Source organism: Bactrocera dorsalis, chromosome 2, assembly GCF_023373825.1.
Source record: "Bactrocera dorsalis isolate Fly_Bdor chromosome 2, ASM2337382v1, whole genome shotgun sequence".
In the NCBI taxonomy this organism is placed as follows: domain Eukaryota; kingdom Metazoa; phylum Arthropoda; class Insecta; order Diptera; family Tephritidae; genus Bactrocera; species Bactrocera dorsalis.
In genome coordinates, this window is record NC_064304.1 from 56,131,005 (window position 1) to 56,155,142 (window position 24,138).

At 36.0% G+C, this 24,138-nt stretch overlaps 1 protein-coding gene and 1 long non-coding RNA gene across 13 annotated transcripts in view; one reads left to right on the forward strand and one right to left on the reverse strand.

Annotated features, from left to right (window-relative positions):
* Positions 1 to 24,138, forward strand: part of LOC105233704 (uncharacterized) — a 746,688-nt gene that overhangs the window by 32,643 nt on the left and 689,907 nt on the right. The gene's annotated exons all lie outside the window — the stretch shown is intronic.
* Positions 17,295 to 23,104, reverse strand: LOC125776398 (uncharacterized). 2 transcript variants are annotated; one of them, XR_007421671.1, is made up of 3 exons: positions 18,172 to 23,104; positions 17,684 to 18,113; positions 17,295 to 17,602 (listed from the first exon to the last, which is right to left on the reverse strand). It is a non-coding gene; the product is annotated as an uncharacterized LOC125776398 (long non-coding RNA). The 2 variants fall into 2 exon arrangements; XR_007421670.1 differs by having other exon boundaries at positions 17,684 to 23,104.

A 24,138-nucleotide genomic window follows, 5' to 3' on the forward strand; every position in this document is an offset into this window, starting at 1 on the left:
TTTATATTTTAAAATTTCATGGAGATATCATAGGGGGGGATTCTCATGTTCTGGCAAAACCCTTTCACGGTGCATGTATTTCAGAGTTTTCCCATTGGGGCAGTAACACAACAACAAAGCACACACAGAAAAGTATTTGCAATGGTTGAAAAATATGTCAAACAAAAACAAATGTAAAAAATAATTGCAATCCCGTGCCAGCTGCCATACTACATGAAGAGATATTTCGCCGTTAAATTGTTGGGGAAGGTAAGTTTTAAGGGGTCAGTAGTCTGTCCTGTTTTTTTGAAATTTTTTTCATAGAATTTTTTTTTCTACAATAGAACTTTTTTCACATATCATGAACTATATCGTGGAGTGTATAAACAAATTTCTTTGAACGTCAATGCCGGACACGATTTCTTCTGAAACACAAAAACCCAATTTATTCTTAAAAAAGTACGCGAATTGTTATCATCTCTACTAGAATCATGAACAAATGTTGATAAATAAAAGTAATTAACGTTTTTTTTAATTTTTCCCCATGTTTTTTACATAAATTTTGTCATAACATTGTCAATAAATTTAAAAAAAATATAGAGATGATGCCAGGGGTTTTGTGATCATTTAAAAAAAAATTAAGTAAATCGGTTGAGTAGTTCGACCGGAATCATGTCCGCCAGTTTAAAAAAGTGTGTTTTGAGAAAAACGCGTTTAACGCGACAGGTGTGCACTCCGAGCGCTCCGAACGTCGAGCGGTATTATTACTTTTGGGGTTTTTTCGAAACCTTCCAATGGTAAAGTGGACTTCTACAATAATTCTAAGGGTGTAAGGGAACAGAAAATGCAAAAAAAGAGTTCCAAAAAGATTACCCCACTTAAATAGATTTTGATTTTAGCGCAGTAACGTAAAGCCAATAACTCGCTCGTGTCAACTGCTGTAGGGCTTCAAGAGGAGGTTAATTGTAGAACCATCGAAGGTTAGTATGATATTGATATTACAAATTTATTGTAGATAAATAACTGTTAAATATCTTGAGCAAAAATTGCTACTACGACCAGCTGAGGGAAATATTTGGAAAGCGTGTACCGGTCACGCAACCGTTAACTAACGTAACGTAACGTAACTGGTTTGCCTTCGCCTCAGTTCGCCTCATTATAATAGTTATTTACAGAAGTCATGCACAATAGTCATTCACAATAAATTGACCGAATCAACTGTTCATATAGCCTTGTATATTTCGGTATAGGATTTTTGCATTTTGAGTCATCGTGCAATCTTGCAAGAGCAAGAAAATCTTCCTCATATAATTCTTAAGTATACCAAGTATAGTATGACAAAAGTTAAAGCAAGCAGCCATATTTTTTCAACAGTCTTTAAACAGATTACGTTGGTTAAAATGTGTGATATTTTTCTTAAAAAAATATATAAATCTTCAGGATGAGAGTGGTTCAATAAATAAATAACTAAATACGCCAAAGGCATTAAATTTCACCTGCGAGGTGGTATGAGAAAGCTTTATGAGATCCAGAGTGAAAAATGGACAATGGTAGTAGCACCGCCCATTTTTTGGTGAAATCTGTTATCTAAGGACCCGAGCGGCTATAAAAATATATTTTCCTTGGGTTCCTCCAAGGTTTCTTTATTCAAATATATGTATATAAGTTTACACCATGAACAATAATATACTACTGGTTATGCCTACGATTATATTTAAACTGAGAACAAGAGTTATATGCACGTCACTCTTTTATAGCAGTGCAGTCAAATCGTGTCGGCTTAATTCCGGTGGCGTGGCATCTTGGATAATGTCATGATTGTTGTTGTTGGTCACGTGGTGGCTGTACATTCTTATATGATGATGCCCCTCCATGTGTCTGTGTGTTGATCACGTTGTATATGCGTGATGTGGTATTGGCTTGTTGTTGTTGGTCATATATGTATGGCTAGGTGTTAACTCCCCCCTCCTTTGGTGAAAAGATCTCCTGATCTTTTTATACACTGGTTATAACATCTTTTTTTATTAGATGCTCCATTGCTTGTTTCTTCAGGATCTGTTCGTATTGCTTTTGCTGTCTCTTGTAATCTTAGTGTTTTACATTTTGTTAGTGCATAATACAATTTAAAGCTAACATATAATAGAATACATAGTGTGATTATTACAATAATAGTTATACAAATATTTCGTATAGGATGCTCTTCATACGGGATTAAAAATTTGTGTAATTTTTATATATTACTGAATTGATATTTCGTATTTGTAGACATAATTTCTAATATTTTTATATCTTCTTGTCCGTACGCTAAAACATATTTTTTTATTTCCTCATCTAGATTATGGTATTCGTTATTATTAATTTCAATTGAACATTAATATATTCCTTCATATGTTTTGTTGTTAACATTATTTTTTCCATTTATTAATATATTTCCCATTGTGATTGCAAATTTAGTATTATAGGTATTGTACAATTATCTGGTTTTTCTTCTTTGCATATGTATTTTGACAAAATATTTTTACATTTATTAATTCATTTCATTCCACTAGCACATTTGGCAATTTATGAGTCTAATTCTATCTTTCCGTGTTCATATAATATTGGGGTAATTTCGTAAGTTTCACATTTTTCTTTGATTATTGGATATTTATATACAGCAATAAAGGTATCTTCAATTCTACATACATACATGAATACCTGAGTATTCCATTAAATTTATTACGGGTATATCTGATCCTTCGGTTTTAAATATTTTTTCGATATCCTCTAAATTGATTGATGCAGAGTAGAAATTTTTATTCTTTGCAAAGTTTATAGTTAACGTTAAATCTCCTAATTCTTTATGAATTTCTTCTAACATTGTATGTTGATTAATAGTTTTATAATCGAAGGCTTCCAACAGTTTCTCAAAGTGAGTATCTTTGTTTATCATTGTTTCCTACGATGTCATTTATTATACTCTCGCAACAAAGTTGCTAAGGAGAGTATTATAGTTTTGTTCACATAACGGTTATTTGTAAGTCCTAAAACTAAAAAAATCAGATATAGGGTTATATATACCAAAGTGATCAGGCTGACGAGTAGAGTTGAAATCCGGATGTCTGTCTGTCCGTCCCTCCGTGCAAGCTGTAACTTGAGTAAAAATTGAGATATCATGATGAAACTTGGTACACTTATTTCTTGGCTCCATAAGAAGGTAAAGTTCGAAGATGGGCAAAATCGGCCTACTGCCACGCCCACAAAATGGCGAAAACCGAAAACTTATAAAGTGTTATAACTAAGCCATAAAAAAAGATATTAAAGTGAAATTTGGCACAAAGGATCGCATTAGGGAGGGCCATATTTGGAAGTAATTTTTTTTTGGAAAAGTGGGCGTGGCCCCGCCCCTACTAAGTTTTTTGTACATATCTCGGAAACTACTATAGCTATGTCAACCAAACTCTATAGAGTCGTTTTCTTCAGGCATTTCCACATACATATGTACAGTTCAAAAATGGAAGAAATCGGATAATAACCACGCCCACCTCCCATACAAAGGTTATGTTGAAAATCACTAAAAGTGCGTCAATCGACTAACAAAAAACGTCAGAAACACTAAATTTTACGGAAGAAATGGCAGAAGGAAGCTGCACCCAGGCCTTTTTTTAATTGAAAATGGACCAAAACCAACTTATGGACCAAAAACCATATCTCAGGAAGTACTATTCTAATTAATTTTACAGCAAAATAAAAAAATATGTAAATGACGGATAATGAAATCTCGATTATCACTTTATCATGCGAGAGTATAAAATGTTCGGTGACACCCGAACTTAGCCCTTTCTTACTTGTTTTTTCTTTAATTTCAATAACATCATAATGGTCTGGTACTCCGGTAACAAAGCTAAGTATTGAGCCTAAAAAATTTATACTCCTAGGTTTCCTTCTGATTAACAGCTGATTTTGAATACATCTATTCTGTTTATTAGAGCCGTTTCTTTAGCTAAAACTTTGTTTCCTTGAACCGAATCGCATAATGCATCGTAATGTTTTAATATTTCTGTTAAATTTACCATATGAAATAAAAAGTCTGATTTGTCGTAAGTGTACGAAGGATATATTTCTGTTAATAAGTATTTTTTGTCCTTTAAGTTAGTTATTTGTATCGCGAGTGCTTCCTTTAACAGGAGCGTCATTATGATTATTCGGTACATTTCTAATATTACCTTTATGTATGACTTTATTTTTTGTTGTGATCACTGTATTTTCTTTATTTTCTTTCACAATATGTTTTATTTACCTTTTGTTATATTTTTCGCGTCGACTTGTTTTTTCGTAAATTGCTTGTCCTGGTGTATATTCCTTTAATATCCTTTTCCTGTTGTGATATTCTAGCATTCGCTTTTGACTGTCATCGATGTTTTCCTTCACAGTTTCATCTGTATTCTTGTTAAACAATAAGTCTATTGGTTTCCTTTTGGTCACTGAATGTATTGTTCCTTATATTCGTTTATTGCAGGAAATATTTGTTCCTCTGTTGTTTAGAATTGTGGAGCGCAAACGTTCAACTTGCGCGTTCGATGTCGAATGATTGTTCGCGGTCTTTGTATGCTTAATACAATATGTAGTTCGTTAAGCATCGATGTTGTGCCTATACCTACAAATATACTTGGCGTAGTACCTCTTCAAATATTTCGTGGAAATGCCGTTTACTGTCGAGCTTGCGAAAGTTGCGTATTTCGTATGTCTGTCTATGCATGATAGGAAATTTTTGCTGTTAATATAAAATATGTCTGCTTGTATAGATGTTCTTTGTTTAGTGTTGGCCAATAACATGTTTCTAGTATTTCTTTGTAGTTGTCTAATGCGTTTCTATGCGCTCTTTTATGTGTGAATTCTAATATATTCTCTCTGTCGATTGTTTCGGTTATGTCTTTTAGCTTAATTTGCGTGAATACTTTGAAATATGTAGAAAATAAATTTGTTATCTTCTCTTTCAGCTTATACCATGTTTTCAAGTCTGTGTGAAAAGCTGTTACAATTTTTGGTTTCATTACTTGCTTCAGCGTTTCTATTAAGTATTCTTCGGTATTAAATTTTACTTGAAACCGTTTCGTCATTCGTTTCTGACGGTATTAATTCAACTTGTGTATGGAAAAAATTTAAGGGTTTTGCAATCATTTTAATGCATCTGAGTGCTGAAGACTCTGCGGAGTGGATTGATATGCCTGACATCGTATTTACTTGTCTAGATAGTGCGTCTCGTGTCCAGGTTTGTATTTTAATTTAGCGCCATATTCCTCTATTAGGTTTTTCCATCTTTTGAGTTTAGTGTTTGGATTTTTTTCTGATATCGAAAATATAATATAAGTGACTGGTGATCTGTGTAAATAGTCAGGTCGGCTATTCCGTACAGGTAATATCTTAGTTTCTGTAGTGCCCAAATTATGGCTAACATTTCCTTTTCATTTGTGGAATAGTTTTGTTCTGTAGTTGTCAATGTTCTTGATATGAACGAAATTGGGTTTCTACCCTGACTCAGTACTGCTCCTATTGCGTGGTTACTGGCATCTGTGGTTAGATCGAATCCCTTTTCAAAGTCTGGCTGATATAGCTCTACCTTTTCTTTTAGTTTTTCTTTTATTTCTTCAATGGCCTTGAGTACATGTTCGTCTAATTTTAATTTCACATTATTACTTTTAGTCTTTGCTATGCTCCCATTTTCTCCCTTTAAGTAAATTGTTAATGGCTTGTATATATGTATGTGCGAAGTTCTTCACAAATTTCCTATAGTAGGAGGCTAATCCTAGAAATGAGCGTAATTATTTTAGTGTCTCCGGCGTTTTATACCTATCTATAGCGTCTATTTTCCCTGGGTCTACTGTAATCCTTCCGTTATTTATTATGTGTCCCAGAAATTCGGTTTTAGTTTGAAAAAAATTTGACTTTTCCTCGGAGATCTTCATATTGGCTGTATGTAGCGTCTGTACAATACGAGTATTTGTGATATCCTTACTGTGTTGCTCTGGGTCAGCAGAGTGAATTAAGACATCATCGATATAGACATATGCGGATTTTCCAATGTATGATCGCAGAATGTCATCTACACATCTTTGAAATGTGGCTGGAGAGTTCTTTAGGCCGAACGGTAGGCGAAGGAATTCCTACTTTGCCCCATTGATTGAAAATGCAGTCTTTTCCCTATCTTCTGGTTTGATCATAATTTGATGAAAGACAGATTCTAAATCTAAAGTTGTAAAGTATCTTGCTTTACCTAAGTTTTGTAATGTCATAGTTATATCTGGAATAGGGTATCTGTCCGCTATGGTTTGTTTATTTAATTTTTGAAATCTATAACCATACGTTTTTTTGGTTTTCCTTCTTCATCTATGCCCTTTTTTTGATACCGTCCATATCGGTGAGTTATATGGGCTTTTACTTTCTTTAATTATTTCGTTTTTTTAAAGTTTCTGTGTTTCCTTTTCGACAAACTCCTGATCTGTATATGGATATGGGTATTGTCGCACACAAACAGGTTCTTTGGATTCAGTCCTATTCTCTGCCTTCATTTATTTCTTTCTTATATGTTTTATCTCCTATAGAGTAATTTATTTGTTCCCTACCTTCTTCAGTAGTTTTTTCAAATGTTACTGAGTAATTAAATAAATCTATTTTTGCTTTCATTTTTCTTAACGCGTCCTCTCCTAGTATTATATCAAACTCTTTTAGTTCTTTTGCTTCAAAAAAATCTAAGTCAAATCCTACTAGATTGATTTCTCTCTTGTGAGTAACTGTTGAACTCCCGTGTAGTGTGTTAAACTTAATAGGTTTATTTAATTTTATTTTTTCTGCAAATGGGTAATTTTTACTCACATAGCTACTAGTTGCACCTGAATCTATCAGTATATGTACGAATCTTTCTTTAGGTGCAGTGCGTCTTAACGTCGGAAGACCGTGGTATCTTAAAATAAAATGTTTCTGTCTATTATTATTTTTATAACTTACACTAGGTGCTTCATTGTAAAGTGACTCCTGGTCGTCTTCTTGGGTGTCTCCCACTTGGTTAAGGCGTTGTATTTTCCTCTGCTGCGAGTTTGGCGTGTCTTCTCTGTCGCGCTTGAATTGGTTGCCGACTCTTTGGATGACTTGTCTAAACACATTCTGTGTTTGCCTTGCTCCCTAATGAGTGTTCATTGGCGGTTGTGGATTGTATGGTTGTCGTCTAAATCGTGTTGAAGAGGGGTCTACCTCCATTGGTTCCGTTGTTTCTTGTTGCATTTGAGGTTGTTGGTGAGAAAATTTCTGCTGGAAATGCTGTTGTGTTTGTGGTGTTTGCCACTGTTGATGGCTTCGCTGTTGTACCCTCGGTACGTGTTCCAGTTGGTGATAATGCGAGTCATGCTGCATCGTTCTAACTATCCCATGTGCTTCCATCAGATTGGTGCTTGAGTATAATGTATTCTTTGTTGCTGAACTCCTCAATCCTGCGATAAATGTTCTCACTGCTTTAGTTGTATCTCCTTGGATATAGCGCTGATCACATTTTCATTCTTGTGTGTCATCTCTATTTTGGATAATACTACGTTCAGCGTTTGGTTTAACTGATCGTGGTATATATGTAGAGGTTTTTCTGCCTGTCTTATCCTCATCATGTCTTCTTCCAGGACATAGAGTGGGCGTTGATCGGAATATGAGTCGTCTAAGCGGTCTATGACTTCCTCGAAGTTTAATTTTATGTTATTATTGATGAGAATTTGCGGGGCTCTTCCTGTAATCTTTCCCTTGAGTAAGATTAAGGCTTCCGTGTATATATTCTGTACCCCGGAATGGTTTCACGTTTCCCATTAGAGTTGTGGCCAGTTTTCTCCAGTTTTTATACTCATGGTAGTCTCCGCTAAAATTGTTTATTGCTGACTTGAAGAGTCCTAAATCAACTTCTTTTGGGTCTGAGAATGTGCAGACTTCGTCCTGTGCTTCTTCCACTGGCATGGATTTAAGTGCCTGGATTTCCGCTTGTGCCTGTGCCATTTTTAAAAAATTTCTTCTGTTGGACCACTTTTAATAAACTTGAATTTGTTTTGAATTCGTCGTTATTTAAGACGTGAAGGATTTTATTCATTGAATCCTTTTGTTGACAGGTCCCTGCTCGGGCGCCAATTAAGAATAATCTTTAGTTATTCTATAAAAATATATTTTCCTTGGATTCCTCCAAGGTTTCTTTATTCAAATACAATATATATATAAGTTTACACCATGAACAATAAAATACTACTGGCTATGCCCACGATTATATTTAAACTGAGAACAAGAGTTATATGCGCGTCACTCTTTTATAGCAGTGCAGTCAACTCGTGTCGGCTTAATTCCGGGGGCGTGGCATCTTGGATAATGTCATGCTTGTTGTTGTTGGTCACGTGGTGGCTTTACATTCTTGTATGATGACGCTCCTCCATGTGTCTGTGTGTTGATCACGTTGTATATGCGTGATGTGTTATTAGCTTGTTGTTGTTGGTCACGTGGCGGCTGTACATTAGGGTGGGTCGATTCCGGAATTTTTTCGATTCGGTATTTCTAATAGTGCGGAAAAGTTGCCTTAGTACTTCCTGATTCCAATGCAACTTTTTGTTTTGAGATCGGATTGCATCTTCAACCCGAACCTCGGCCTTGAAATTTCGGAAATTCGCCTAAAATCGTGAAATTGTCTACCTAGCACCTGAAATACGCATCTCATGGCAAAAGTTATTTGTCACGTCATTTGCTACCGAAATGGTATATGTGATCATGGCCGTAGGACGAACCGTTCCCGAGATACGAGCGAAAAGGCGGCGCGCCACAGCGCAAGGTCAAAATTGTTGCAGCTCTCAGCTAACCTGTATTGGTCACCCAGAACCCACCGCGTGAAGGTAGCTGCTCTTCGGGTTCCTCCCAAGCCCAACCCAACCAACCAACCATATGTCAGGCTTGTTTTAGTCTGAATCTGTGTCAAATTTATTGATAAAATCAGATTTTGTACTAAACTTTGGCACTTTTTGCCTAGATTTCAGTGTAGAGCGTATAAAAAGATCACGAGATTGGGGGCCAATAACTTTAGAAGATGCCTCTGTCACCAGTTTGACGATTCTCTCGACTGCCACGGTGTGAGAGGGGAATTCACTAAATTTCCATACCTCTGCAGTGTCTCCCGACAGCCCTTTTAAGAGTTCTTCGTTAGAAACTGAACAAAGAACTGGTGGAACAGTCAAGGTAATAGTCTTCCAGTTAATCATATCGTAATAAGTATTAGCTTTGAAATTCAGCTTTGGCACTTTATTAACTCTTCCAATTATGGTGTCAGACTCTGCTTCTCTGGCTGCCAGAAGACGGTCAAGGGCCAACTTTCTGACTTCTATCCGTTCGTCAGTCATCATACTAAGGAGAATGTTTTCTGGAAGAGCAAAGAAAGCATTCTGGTGAATGGATGAATCGACAACCTTGCGCAGTTTAGCAGATAAGTATCTCGACCTTTGAATTGAAGCATAGAGATGGCGCGAGCCATCTTTGATTGACCTGTTGAATATTATTGAGAACCACAAAGGTGAGTAAACTGTAAGTATGTACTTGACCAAAATCTTTATTTCCTTTGTTGGTTTGTCAGTAGAAATGTATAATCTCAGAATTCTATTTGCACAGGTGAGCCAGCGAGATTTGCACATGTTACCTGAATGCATCGACGCTAAATCTGAGGAACATTGACCGGAAATAACAGCTTCTGATATTTTATAGAGATAAGCTTGGTCTGTACTAAGTTGGGTCGGATTAATAACCTCAGAAGGTAATTGGCAGGATGGAAAACTTTCAAATTTGACAACAGGCAACTTCTCACAATAAGGGAGCAGTTTACCTATGTCGCCAGAGAATGTATTTGGACTCTTTGAGACACCATCTATGTGTTCGAAAAGAGCACGGAATGGAAGTTCGTTGAAATGTAGAAGACAAACAACCCACTGTAATGGCCTACCTATTCTTTCTTCTAGTTTCCGAATGATTCCACCTTTCCAATCTGTGTTCGTGTTGGTGCCATCAGCACCGACAACTTCTAGACGTTCCACATCAACTGAATTGTCTTGTAAATGTTGCCATATTAGCTTGCGTCTCATCCTCAGCTGACCCGGAAGGAGAAGTGACGTGGCCAAAGTAATGACAACCAGGTTCCGCTATAAGAGAAATATGTTCCTCTTTGACAGTGTCGCGGTAGTACTTTTCACCTTCGCTGACTTGTGTAAGTGTATTGTCTTTGCGGCCGTCAAAATACAGCCCATATACGGAGTCAATACTTTCGGTGTTCTGGAGCTTAACACCAACACTTTTTTTGCCCGACTAATCTTGCATTTGTCAGTGACAAAGTCGTCTCTTTTAGAGCTCAAACCTATTGGGTTCCTTAAAAACATTTTTTTAAAATATGTCTGCTTGTATAGATGTTCTTTGTTTAGTGTTGGCCAATAACATGTTTCTAGTATTTCTTTGTAGTTGTCTAATGCGTTTCTATGCGCTCTTTTATGTGTGAATTCTAATATATTCTCTCTGTCGATTGTTTCGGTTATGTCTTTTAGCTTAATTTGCGTGAATACTTTGAAATATGTAGAAAATAAATTTGTTATCTTCTCTTTCAGCTTATACCATGTTTTCAAGTCTGTGTGAAAAGCTGTTACAATTTTTGGTTTCATTACTTGCTTCAGCGTTTCTATTAAGTATTCTTCGGTATTAAATTTTACTTGAAACCGTTTCGTCATTCGTTTCTGACGGTATTAATTCAACTTGTGTATGGAAAAAATTTAAGGGTTTTGCAATCATTTTAATGCATCTGAGTGCTGAAGACTCTGCGGAGTGGATTGATATGCCTGACATCGTATTTACTTGTCTAGATAGTGCGTCTCGTGTCCAGGTTTGTATTTTAATTTAGCGCCATATTCCTCTATTAGGTTTTTCCATCTTTTGAGTTTAGTGTTTGGATTTTTTTCTGATATCGAAAATATAATATAAGTGACTGGTGATCTGTGTAAATAGTCAGGTCGGCTATTCCGTACAGGTAATATCTTAGTTTCTGTAGTGCCCAAATTATGGCTAACATTTCCTTTTCATTTGTGGAATAGTTTTGTTCTGTAGTTGTCAATGTTCTTGATATGAACGAAATTGGGTTTCTACCCTGACTCAGTACTGCTCCTATTGCGTGGTTACTGGCGTCTGTGGTTAGATCGAATCCCTTTTCAAAGTCTGGCTGATATAGCTCTACCTTTTCTTTTAGTTTTTCTTTTATTTCTTCAATGGCCTTGAGTACATGTTCGTCTAATTTTAATTTCACATTATTACTTTTAGTCTTTGCTATGCTCCCATTTTCTCCCTTTAAGTAAATTGTTAATGGCTTGTATATATGTATGTGCGAAGTTCTTCACAAATTTCCTATAGTAGGAGGCTAATACTAGAAATGAGCGTAATTATTTTAGTGTCTCCGGCGTTTTATACCTATCTATAGCGTCTATTTTCCCTGGGTCTACTGTAATCCTTCCGTTATTTATTATGTGTCCCAGAAATTCGGTTTTAGTTTGAAAAAAATTTGACTTTTCCTCGGAGATCTTCATATTGGCTGTATGTAGCGTCTGTACAATACGAGTATTTGTGATATCCTTACTGTGTTGCTCTGGGTCAGCAGAGTGAATTAAGACATCATCGATATAGACATATGCTGATTTTCCAATGTATGATCGCAGAATGTCATCTACACATCTTTGAAATGTGGCTGGAGAGTTCTTTAGGCCGAACGGTAGGCGAAGGAATTCCTACTTTGCCCCATTGACTGAAAATGCAGTCTTTTCCCTATCTTCTGGTTTGATCATAATTTGATGAAAGACAGATTCTAAATCTAAAGTTGTAAAGTATCTTGCTTTACCTAAGTTTTGTAATGTCATAGTTATATCTGGAATAGGGTATCTGTCCGCTATGGTTTGTTTATTTAATTTTTGAAATCTATAACCATACGTTTTTTTGGTTTTCCTTCTTCATCTATGCCCTTTTTTTGATACCGTCCATATAGGTGAGTTATATGGGCTTTTACTTTCTTTAATTATTTCGTTTTTTAAAAGTTTCTGTGTTTCCTTTTCGACAAACTCCTGATCTGTATATGGATATGGGTATTGTCGCACACAAACAGGTTCTTTGGATTCAGTCCTATTCTCTGCCTTCCTTTATTTCTTTCTTATATGTTTTATCTCCTATAGAGTAATTTATTTGTTCCCTACCTTCTTCAGTAGTTTTTTCAAATGTTACTGAGTAATTAAATAAATCTATTTTTGCTTTCATTTTTCTTAACGCGTCCTCTCCTAGTATTATATCAAACTCTTTTAGTTCTTTTGCTTCAAAAAAATCTAAGTCAAATCCTACTAGATTGATTTCTCTCTTGTGAGTAACTGTTGAACTCCCGTGTAGTGTGTTAAACTTAATAGGTTTATTTAATTTTATTTTTTCTGCAAATGGGTAATTTTTACTCACATAGCTACTAGTTGCACCTGAATCTATCAGTATATGTACGAATCTTTCTTTAGGTGCAGTGCGTCTTAACGTCGGAAGACCGTGGTATCTTAAAATAAAATGTTTCTGTCTATTATTATTTTTATAACTTACACTAGGTGCTTCATTGTAAAGTGACTCCTGGTCGTCTTCTTGGGTGTCTCCCACTTGGTTAAGGCGTTGTATTTTCCTCTGCTGCGAGTTTGGCGTGTCTTCTCTGTCGCGCTTGAATTGGTTGCCGACTCTTTGGATGACTTGTCTAAACACATTCTGTGTTTGCCTTGCTCCCTAATGAGTGTTCATTGGCGGTTGTGGATTGTATGGTTGTCGTCTAAATCGTGTTGAAGAGGGGTCTACCTCCATTGGTTCCGTTGTTTCTTGTTGCATTTAAGGTTGTTGGTGAGAAAATTTCTGCTGGAAATGCTGTTGTGTTTGTGGTGTTTGCCACTGTTGATGGCTTCGCTGTTGTACCCTCGGTACGTGTTCCAGTTGGTGATAATGCGAGTCATGCTGCATCGTTCTAACTATCCCATGTGCTTCCATCAGATTGGTGCTTGAGTATAATGTATTCTTTGTTGCTGAACTCCTCAATCCTGCGATAAATGTTCTCACTGCTTTAGTTGTATCTCCTTGGATATAGCGCTGATCACATTTTCATTCTTGTGTGTCATCTCTATTTTGGATAATACTACGTTCAGCGTTTGGTTTAACTGATCGTGGTATATATGTAGAGGTTTTTCTGCCTGTCTTATCCTCATCATGTCTTCTTCCAGGACATAGAGTGGGCGTTGATCGGAATATGAGTCGTCTAAGCGGTCTATGACTTCCTCGAAGTTTAATTTTATGTTATTATTGATGAGAATTTGCGGGGCTCTTCCTGTAATCTTTCCCTTGAGTAAGATTAAGGCTTCCGTGTATGTATTCTGTCCCCTGAATGGTTTCACGTTTCCCATTAGAGTTGTGGCCAGTTTTCTCCAGTTTCTATACTCATGGTAGTCTCCGCTAAAATTGTTTATTGCTGACTTGAAGAGTCCTAAATCAACTTCTTTTGGGTCTGAGAATGTGCAGACTTCGTCCTGTGCTTCTTCCACTGGTATGGATTTAAGTGCCTGGATTTCCGCTTGTGCCTGTGCCATTTTTAAAAAATTTCTTCTGTTGGACCACTTTTAATAAACTTGAATTTGTTTTGAATTCGTCGTTATTTAAGACGTGAAGGATTTTATTCACTGAATCCTTTTGTTGACAGGTCCCTGCACGGGCGCCAATTAAGAATAATCTTTAGTTATTCTATAAAAATATATTTTCCTTGGATTCCTCCAAGGTTTCTTTATTCAAATACAATATATATATAAGTTTACACCATGAACAATAAAATACTACTGGCTATGCCTACGATTATATTTAAACTGAGAACAAGAGTTATCTGCGCGTCACTCTTTTATAGCAGTGCAGTCAACTCGTGTCGGCTTAATTCCGGTGGCGTGGCATCTTGGATAATGTCATGCTTGTTGTTGTTGGTCACGTGGTGGCTTTACATTCTTGTATGATGACGCCCCTCCATGTGTCTGTGTGTTGATCACGTTGTATATGCGTGATGTGTTATTAGCTTGTTGTTGTTGGTCACGTGGCGGCTGTACATTAGGGTGGGTCGATTCCGGAATTTTTTCGATTCGGTATTTCTAATAGTGCGGAAAAGTTGCCTTAGTACTTCCTGATTCCAATGCAACTTTTTGTTTTGAGATCGGATTGCATCTTCAACCCGAACCTCGGCCTTGAAATTTCGGAAATTCGCCTAAAATCGTGAAATTGTCTACCTAGCACCTGAAATACGCATCTCATGGCAAAAGTTATTTGTCACGTCATTTGCTACCGAAATGGTATATGTGATCATGGCCGTAGGACGAACCGTTCCCGAGATACGAGCGAAAAGGCGGCGCGCCACAGCGCAAGGTCAAAATTGTTGCAGCTCTCAGCTAACCTGTATTGGTCACCCAGAACCCACCGCGTGAAGGTAGCTGCTCTTCGGGTTCCTCCCAAGCCCAACCCAACCAACCAACCATATGTCAGGCTTGTTTTAGTCTGAATCTGTGTCAAATTTATTGATAAAATCAGATTTTGTACTAAACTTTGGCACTTTTTGCCTAGATTTCAGTGTAGAGCGTATAAAAAGATCACGAGATTGGGGGCCAATAACTTTAGAAGATGCCTCTGTCACCAGTTTGACGATTCTCTCGACTGCCACGGTGTGAGAGGGGAATTCACTAAATTTCCATACCTCTGCAGTGTCTCCCGACAGCCCTTTTAAGAGTTCTTCGTTAGAAACTGAACAAAGAACTGGTGGAACAGTCAAGGTAATAGTCTTCCAGTTAATCATATCGTAATAAGTATTAGCTTTGAAATTCAGCTTTGGCACTTTATTAACTCTTCCAATTATGGTGTCAGACTCTGCTTCTCTGGCTGCCAGAAGACGGTCAAGGGCCAACTTTCTGACTTCTATCCGTTCGTCAGTCATCATACTAAGGAGAATGTTTTCTGGAAGAGCAAAGAAAGCATTCTGGTGAATGGATGAATCGACAACCTTGCGCAGTTTAGCAGATAAGTATCTCGACCTTTGAATTGCAGCATAGAGATGGCGCGAGCCATCTTTGATTGACCTGTTGAATATTATTGAGAACCACAAAGGTGAGTAAACTGTAAGTATGTACTTGACCAAAATCTTTATTTCCTTTGTTGGTTTGTCAGTAGAAATGTATAATCTCAGAATTCTATTTGCACAGGTGAGCCAGCGAGATTTGCACATGTTACCTGAATGCATCGACGCTAAATCTGAGGAACATTGACCGGAAATAACAGCTTCTGATATTTTATAGAGATAAGCTTGGTCTGTACTAAGTTGGGTCGGATTAATAACCTCAGAAGGTAATTGGCAGGATGGAAAACTTTCAAATTTGACAACAGGCAACTTCTCACAATAAGGGAGCAGTTTACCTATGTCGCCAGAGAATGTATTTGGACTCTTTGAGACACCATCTATGTGTTCGAAAAGAGCACGGAATGGAAGTTCGTTGAAATGTAGAAGACAAACAACCCACTGTAATGGCCTACCTATTCTTTCTTCTAGTTTCCGAATGATTCCACCTTTCCAATCTGTGTTCGTGTTGGTGCCATCAGCACCGACAACTTCTAGACGTTCCACATCAACTGAATTGTCTTGTAAATGTTGCCATATTAGCTTGCGTCTCATCCTCAGCTGACCCGGAAGGAGAAGTGACGTGGCCAAAGTAATGACAACCAGGTTCCGCTATAAGAGAAATATGTTCCTCTTTGACAGTGTCGCGGTAGTACTTTTCACCTTCGCTGACTTGTGTAAGTGTATTGTCTTTGCGGCCGTCAAAATACAGCCCATATACGGAGTCAATACTTTCGGTGTTCTGGAGCTTAACACCAACACTTTTTTTTGCCCGACTAATCTTGCATTTGTCAGTGACAAAGTCGTCTCTTTTAGAGCTCAAACCTATTGGGTTCCTTAAAAACATTTTTTTAAGAGTCAGAAATTTCTTATGGTATGTGGTGAGCATTTGTTTAACTCTGGTGTGTGAAACTATCGGAATAGATGACTTTTTGAAAGTATTTTCAACCTTTTTTGCAACTATTTCTGTAACCTCTTTACTCCTAGGTTCATAGTTGTCGCCTCGGAGTCACCCTATACCAAATCTTTCAAACTGATAACACAAAAGAACATCCTGGTAAGTAGGTAACTGGGACTCAGAGAGATTGTACGGATATATGCCAAACACAGGACATTTCTGTCTAAATTTAAATTTAGATACAGACATTTTGAGTTCTGTGTTTTGTTGAGAGAATACAAGTGATAGCACCTGGCGAAATCAACGACAAGAGTGAAGGAACTCGATGAAAAAATATTTATGTGGAGACCATTCGAACGTGTCGTATGGCGCAGGGAAATGAATGTAAGTGATAGAACTCGGCGAAATCACCGACAAGAGTGAAGGAACTCGATGAAAAAATATTTGTGTGGAGACCTATCCGAACGTGTCCTTTGGCGTAGGTGAATGAATGTGAGTGATAGCACTCGGCGAAATCAACGTCAAGAAGTGTGGCCGCAAGCCGATTTTCACCTTGCGCTGTGACGCGCCGCCTTTTCGCTCGTATCTCGGGAACGGTTCGTCCTACGGCCATGATCACATATACCATTTCGGTAGCAAATGACGTGACAAATAACTTTTGCCATGAGATGCGTATTTCAGGTGCTAGGTAGACAATTTCACGATTTTTGGCGAATTTCCGAAATTTCAAGGCCGAGGTTCGGGTTGAAGATGCAATCCGATCTCAAAACAAAAAGTTGCATTGGAATCAGGAAGTACTAAGGCAACTTTTCCGCACTATTAGAAATACCGAATCGAAAAAAGTCCGGAATCGACCCACCCTACCGTACATTCCTGTCTGATGATGTCCCTCCATGTGTTTGTGTGCTGATCACGTCCCAGTAAACAATCGCGTTTGTAAATAAACTTAAAATAAACTTACACTGGTAAACCTTTTCGTTACAAAAAGTTTACGTCTTTCATTACAAAACAATTACAAAAGACTTGTAAAGAACCAAAACGTTACATTACTTTGGGCTTTTTCACATACTTGTAAAATCGCTTATTTTTAAACTTAAAAGTAAGCATTTATTAAATTAATATCCAACCGCTTGTAAGTTTATTTTCAAATGTATTTGTAAACGTGTTGTAATGATTTTATGTAATGGTAGTAAAATAAATCGCATGATATATTTTTAAAGATATATAATTATTTTCTTTATTAGTTTTAATTCATTTAATATTATTTATTATATATACATATGTACTTATACTAAAAATTAAAAAAATTCTTGATAATTTAAATTAAACTTATACTAAAAATTTAAATTTAAAAAACATTCTTTAAAAATGAAATGATGGAAAAATAGTTAGGTAAAATAATTAATTTGCTGCATTTTGGTGCTTCCGTTTTTGTCTATTTTTGGCAAACTGAAAAATCGTCTTGGTGCCACTTATATATTCAGTGTCATTGCCCTTCACTTCATGTAAGAAGACATCTGAAATTTAAATTAAAAATATATATAAGTATATAAGTACACATGTAAATATAAAGTTTATTAAGTTTTATTATTAAGTACCTCGGATAGCCATAGATACTTTTAAGACGCGGACAGGTTTTTTGTCTGACGTTCCACTCCAAGCAAAATGTTGAGCACATTCATCGGATACCAATGAGCGCCAAGCTGTTCTGACGAATTTCACTCCTGTGTATTTAATATTTTGCATAAGTTCCGATTTATTCAAAAAAAGGAAATTGTGAAATTGGCTTTTAAACAGTCAATAAATATTTACATACAAATTTAGCATATTCTTCATCCTTCTGGAGTAAACTCTCCAATTCCATAAATTGCTCCACTGTGTTTAAAGGTTCCGCTGGCATAATCTTTTTTGATGGAACATTGTCTCTGCTATTCCTCAACTCTGCGATATCTCGCTACAAGCTTCTTACCTCCTCGACGATTCTTCCCATAGATTTGGATACAGCTGCATCAATGGTGCTTTGAATTGCTGCAAAAAAACATTTTCATTAAAAAAAATGTTCAAATAAATAATTGATATTGACTACCTTCTAAAAATGTGGGATCCAGTGTATAGCTATTAATTGTTCCTGCTTTTTCGACTATGATGTGGTTATTTCCGTTTTGGTTGATGGATGTTTCAAATTGCAAATGCAAAAAAAAAATTATAACAACGCCTTAAAATACAACATGCAACTTACCCTTTTATATTGTAAAGGCCTTTTTTATTTTATTTTATTTTATTTATAACACTTCTAAATAATACTTATATGTAAGTAATTTTTCAATTAATTATTTTTAGTTATTAACTTTTCCACTGTTTTATTTAAAACGCACGTCTTTACATCTCACAAATTCAATAATTATTAACTGCGATCATTCAAAAAAGGAAAAACAGTCGTCAGAGAGTCGGCGAAAAAACTAACGGGAAATGGTAAACGGTTGGTTTACTTTTTGTGTTTACATGTAAACTGATTTGCAATGTTGCATCATAAGTTTACATTTATGTTTGTAAGTAAACGTTTTTTCAACGCATTTATTTTAAACTTACAAATATAAGATAAGTAAACTTATAATTAAACTTATTTCTCACATTTGTAAGTAAGTTTACTCAAATGTTTGTAGATAAGTTTATTTTAGCGCAGATTTACGAAACATTTACGCAATTGTTTATTGGGGTCGCACATGCGTGATGTGGTATTGGCTTGTTGTTGTTGATCATATATGTATGGCTAGGTGTTAACTCGCGCAGCATTCGATATTTTTGTGTCACAGACTTCCAATATACTATGTAACACAATTTTATGCTCCATTTGATTGTTTACTTTCCAGTACACAAATTAAGAAGCAATTGATGTAATGGGCTAAAACTTTGTACTGTTAGTTACTTTAAAGTATGCCAACTTATGACAAAAAATGTTCAAATCCAAACAAAACAGTTCAGGCCCCTAAGTACCGAATATGTGAGTTATACAATTGAAATTCAGACAGAAACCTGTTTTGACAATAGTATTTCTGTGTACCAAAAATGAATTGTATTGGGTCACAACTTTTCTTATCTCCATATACCTAATATAAAGATTCTCGAACTTCCAGGTGACTTTGCGCTGGGTATATCGGCTAATATTTGAGTTATCTTAATGAAAATTACAGAACATGTTGAACTCATAACAGTATATCTTTGCGCTTTAAATAAATACAATTGGGCGAATACTTTTCCTTGCATACAACTATTACCTGGAACATTCAGCTGACTTTGTTCTATATGTTTGGTTATTGTATGTTATGCCGAATATGTCGGTCAGTATATGAGTTATATATGGTATATGTACATATGAAATTGATTGAATTGCGATCCTCTGGTTGGCGTTTCACATCTTAAGATATTTCCCTCACATTTATTCTTGCAAGTTGCAAGAGTATAAAATGTACGGTTGCCCCCGGACTTAGGCCTTTTTTACTTGTTAACCATGCAAGTTCCTAGGGTATAAAATGTGGGTTACATCCCCAGTTTAATAATTTATTCAATTATAAACGTTGACAAATAAGTAAATTTAATGTTTCGAAGGACACTTGTTGTGAAGATTATCTCACTAATCTACTAGAATTTGAAAGGTTTTGCCATACTAAGATGGCACTTCTTAATATTGTCACCGAGGCTTAGAACATCTAGCCAGTAGGGAAATTTATTACATTGTCATAGCTGATTTAGACACTACATAGAGAAAAAATATAAACGAACAAAAGAAAATGTAAACAGGAAAGCTTTACATTAAAAGAAATGCATTTAAATTCACATGGCAATCGACTTTCAAAATCAAAAAATGCTTTCAATTTTTCCATTTAAACGAAAGTAGAAACGAAGTCAACCAGAGTGCGGAAAAGATCAGATTGGGGATATGGCTACTCTCATTTATTATATTAATCGTTTACCATAATTATGGCTAAGAAATCATGTGTACTTAATTTCCTTAATTATTATACATTCATTTTACATATAAATTTAATGTAAATATTAAACTAGGAAGTCGATAATCGCTATTTTGGGGTTAGAGAAAAGTATGATTTGGTTGCATTTACGTTGACATATAACTAGAGAAAGTTCCAGCAAATGTTTCGAACAATTATAGTTATTAAGAGAACTACCACATTGTTATGTATCCATTTATTCACCACACCTTATACATTATATTTCATACGCGCTCCAACACTTAACCTTTATAATATCTATTTCTCATTATCTTATTTATTCTTTTTCCATAAACATTATTTCTATCACCCATTCCACAAGGTCATTGGATTGTAAAGGGTGATTTTTTAAGAGCTTGATAACTTTTAAAAAAAAAAAAACGCATAAAATTTTTGAAGATAATTTCATTTAAATGTTGACCGCGGCTGCGTCTTAGGTGGTCCATTCGGAAAGTCCAATTTTGGGCAACTTTTTCGAGCATTTCGGCCGGAATAGCCCGAATTTCTTCGGAAATGTTGTCTTCCAAAGCTGGAATAGTTGCTGGCTTATTTCTGTAGACTTTAGACTTGACGTAGCCCCACAAAAAATAGTCTAAAGGCGTTAAATCGCATGATCTTGGTGGCCAACTTACGGGTCCATTTCTTGAGATGAATTGTTGTCCGAAGTTTTCCCTCAAAATGGCCATAGAATCGCGAGCTGTGTGGCATGTAGCGCCATCTTGTTGAAACCACATGTCAACCAAGTTCAGTTCTTCCATTTTTGGCAACAAAAAGTTTGTTAGCATCGAACGATAGCGATCGCCATTCACCGTAACGTTGCGTCCAACAGCATCTTTGAAAAAATACGGTCCAATGATTCCACCAGCGTACAAACCACACCAAACAGTGCATTTTTCGGGATGCATGGGCAGTTCTTGAACGGCTTCTGGTTGCTCTTCACCCCAAATGCGGCAATTTTGCTTATTTACGTAGCCATTCAACCAGAAATGAGCCTCATCGCTGAACAAAATTTGTCGATAAAAAAGCGCGAAACACATTTCGAACCGAACACTGATTTTGGTAATAAAATTCAATGATTTGCAAGCGTTGCTCGTTAGTAAGTCTATTCATGATGAAATGTCAAAGCATACTGAGCATCTTTCTCTTTGACACCATGTCTGAAATCCCACGTGATCTGTCAAATACTAATGCATGAAAATCCTAACCTCAAAAAAATCACCCGTTATTAGTTTATAAGTTTTACATTGTAACGACAAAAATTGTGGTTTGATTTCGGCATTGTTTCAATAAAGACAATTACAACTTAACTGGCGCAGTCGGCATTTTTTCCGAACCACGCAAAATAAAAACGCATGCGGCAATATTAATAAGGAAAGGAAATTTCTTTAAAGTCGACATTTTTTCCGAACCACGCAAAATAAAAAACGCGTGCGGCATAATTAATAAAGAAAGAAACTTCTTTAATGTCGGCAATTTTATTTTTCCGAATCGAAACACTTCCGGTGTTTCCGTTTCGTTTTTCCGCGAAATAAAAACACTTCCGGTAATAGTAATGAAGAAAGAAAATTTCTTCAAAATCGGCATTTTTTTTCTAACCCCGCGAAATATGGTCGTCAACAGCTAAGATCACATGATCGAAAGAGTTGATTTTTCGGCACAGAGATTTAAATAAAAGGACTTAAAATATAGTACTAATGGAAAACGTTAGGAAAAACTTTCATGCATTTTTAAGGTAAAATTTAAATATATATTTACTGCTTTTCCCCACCACCTCTGAGGTTGCAATATAGGCGCGTTACCGATATTTTTTGGGCATTCGGTTCCCCAGGAGGCCTATTTTCACTTATATACAATACTAAACGAAACTTCTTGTAATAATTTAAACAAAAATATCAGGTACAATGCCTATTAATAATAATATTCAAAACAATTTACTTGTAAAAATCTTTTAAACGAAAACAAAAACAAATGTATAAGGATCAGGTAGAATTCAGGTACAATAATAATAAAAAACCAAAACAATCTGCTTATAATATTCAAAACAAAACATCAATTAATATCAAAAGAATAGTGGTGGGTAAAATGGTCCTAAACCTAGTACACGAAAACACTTAAAAAGCAATATTAATAATAAGCGTGCAAACCTAATCACAAAAATTTTCATTTCAAAGTATCAAATCAGGGCAACGTTGGAAATTGCGGCCTACGGCAGACAAAGTTTTGAACAATTATAAAATATTTCAGACAGACAGACATACATAGATATTATTTCCGACTCATATAGACAGACAAACAGACGTGATTACTATTTGTGAGTAACACACAAAAACTTTATGTTTTTGAAATCATTTTGTTTCACTTTTTTATTAAAAGCGTTTACTAAGAAATATGTTCTAATTCGTATGAATAAACATTTTATCACATCGAAATTACAATTTTCACAACAATAATACGGTTCTACGTCCACCATTTTTTCAAATAATATTTGCGAAAACCCAATCCTATGGCAAGTAGAATCAAAATGTTGTGTAAAAATATCTTCGATTTTTGTTATAAAATTTATAAATTAAAGGGGGGTTTTACGACTTGGCAATTAATATATTGCTTTTCGGAAGTGAAAAAGAAATCTTCTTCAGTGGTACCACCATCAAATCTGGGCAAAGCCATTAAACAATTATGTTGTTTAAAATATTTGTAATATAAATAACCGCAAAAAAATATAAAAGCATTTTTATGCAGAAAGCTGCTTTCATCCACGTCCACATTTACCTCCATTTGAATATTTTGAAATATAGAAAGAGCAGTTCTTGGCAATGCTTGAAAAGTTTGCCAAGAGGTATTTCGAACCAAAGCGTCGTTACAGGCGCTTTGGAGGGAGCTATTTGAAAATGACTCACACTGCTCAATTGCCAAGAGTTCGCAATTCCCTTTATCAACGCAGCTAATATATCCTATGCCCCAGACTTGTCCGAAAAGATGTGAGAAACGCTGCGGAGTTATTATCATATCAAATCCCCCTCCCCCTTCCTCTACGTATGCATCCGAAAAAATTCTCCAGTCTATCCTGAGTCAGTTTTCTTATCATTAAATGTGTGAATCCCTTATGTGACCGAAATGCCACAAACGTCTTAAGCTACTTATATTTAGAAGCCAACCTTTTACGAAATCAAAAGTGTTTGTTATTTCACGGCCGAACAAGTCGTACACTTTATTGAAGTTTAGAAACTCATCAGCTTCTTCAAGAAATTTTAATTGATCCTCAGTATCCGAAAAGGGTTCTTTAAAGTTCCCTACTGCTCCAAAGACATTACTGTTAAAAATATTGAATAATTTGTCAAAAAAGGACGAACTAGGCCGTGTTAAGAAAAGATGGAGACTTAGAAGTATTAAGCTTCCCGGAGCTATAAAAGGCGAACATAGCACTTGCAACAGAATAACTAAACACTTGAGAAGCTAATTGCACGCTCATTTTTGGAAAAGGTTTAGGAGGAATATGTGCCGACGTTAATTTATGGGTGCAACTAATGTCGTTATGGGTACTGTTTTCATATATATGAACGAAAACCGACCATTCAAGTGGACGCCCATCAAAAACGACTTTATTTTTTTTTTAACAGTTCCGTATACTTTTTAAAAGATGTGACCATTCGAAGAAGTATATGACTTCTGAGCCATTCACTTCGAAATAGGGCCTTTCCTTATTTATTCCTACTAACCTAGAAAAATTTACGAAATTTGACTCTTGGACACTAACTCTGGAGTTGACCAATGGCTTCGAAAATATATTTTTTCTTAATATCTCCTTTGCAATCTTTGTGCACAAAAAAATATGCTGGAGGGTGAGTCCAAGTTTCTCCACCAATACTTTGGACGAAAGGTGTTAAAATACTAAAAGCTACTCTGGAGATGCGATTTTCATCACCGATATCCTCCTTCAATGCTGCTAAAATTGCAGCCATCTGCCTCTGGTCCCACGTTGAGCTCTTTTTCTTTTATTTGTGGTTGCAGAATCATTCCGCATCTTCCGCATGGTTCTTCATTGTAGC